This window comes from Poecilia latipinna, unplaced genomic scaffold (assembly GCF_001443285.1).
Source record: "Poecilia latipinna isolate Pla-1442-1.1 unplaced genomic scaffold, P_latipinna-1.0 Scaffold778, whole genome shotgun sequence".
NCBI lineage: Eukaryota > Metazoa > Chordata > Actinopteri > Cyprinodontiformes > Poeciliidae > Poecilia > Poecilia latipinna.
Genome location: NW_015113394.1, coordinates 134,609 through 135,825, shown reverse-complemented (window position 1 = coordinate 135,825; position 1,217 = coordinate 134,609). Strand labels below are relative to the sequence as shown.

At 46.6% G+C, this 1,217-nt stretch overlaps 1 long non-coding RNA gene across 1 annotated transcript; it reads left to right on the top strand.

Annotated features, from left to right (window-relative positions):
- Positions 1-177: 177 nt before the first annotated feature.
- LOC106955939 (uncharacterized) lies at positions 178-885 on the top strand. Its single transcript, XR_001426684.1, has 2 exons — positions 178-725; positions 804-885. It is a non-coding gene; the product is annotated as an uncharacterized LOC106955939 (long non-coding RNA).
- Positions 886-1,217: the final 332 nt, after the last annotated feature.

Here is a 1,217-nt window from a genome sequence, read left to right as displayed (position 1 = left end):
AAACGGAGTCCGGTGTGAGGATTTGTTTTTGTTATTTGCCACTTTTCCTCTCCCCAACGTGGGACCAACTTACAGGAAAACCGTTTATCCACTATCATCTGTGGCTATACTAATTAGCATTAGCATTCAGGACAGGCTTTGCTAGTGGGGATGACTAAAAGCACTAAGACCCTCCTGTCAGGAGTTGGGGTTTTTGTTTTGCCTTTTTTTTCTGTTCCTATGGCTTGCCATCACCACCAGATGGCATCGTGGAGGCTAGGATAGGAGGACTGAAGGGCTGACGTCACCGTCACACCGGTTCCCAATCCACTCGTCAGCGGGACTTTAAGAGGCGGTGACTGCCAGCATACCAACGCTTGAGTGTTAGCCAGTAATGGTAACCCAGAGCCCTCTCCAGCGATCTAGTCAAGCTTCCTGTTGATTCTGATCTAACGCCCTCTGTTGTTTGGATTTTTTCAGCTGTTCCTGCAACTTCAAGTCTGGCTGTAGTCCCGAGTTTCCCCTTGCGACGCCGTGGGCACGTTACCCGTTGGTGCCCAAGGCGGCCACCACTCACCTTTTCCTCCGTGAAACAAGAAGTGGTGTCTGGGAATCCAAGCAGGCAGTCCGCTCGCTCTCCGTGACGACGTCAGGATCCTATTACCTGTCCGCCCTCCACCGCAGCACAACCTCCACCTCCAGCGCCCCCACACCTGGCCACGCCGTTGTTTTTTCCCCCTCTCCGAGTAAGCATACAACTTTTAAGCTCTGGAAAATCCCCCCACGGTCCCTGAACTCACCTCCCGATCTGTTGTTGTTCCCAGAAGTCCTGGCTTACCTGTCTGTCGCCGTCCCTTCGATGTTTGAGAGCCTACCTGGAAATCTTTTAATAAATCACTTTAACTGATCTTTCGCGTCCCGAGTGTGTTCTGCATGTGGGTTCGTAGTGTAAATGCCAAGATGACACCTCCCCCTGGCTCTGATTGGATGTTCCTACATAGCACTGGTAGCATGTTTTCATGACATGAAAATTTCACCAATTATTTAAAAAAATATTTTTTACAAAAGTTACATACTGCACCTTTAAAAAAACTCAATACTTTTTCTCTGTTAATAAAGCTTTGCTAACACTATTTATGATATTATGAGGTATTTTGGATTGTTTTTCCATTAATAGGACACAAATGTCATATTTCTTCTGCTTCTTAGTATTTTTTCATTCATTTTCATTATTAAGG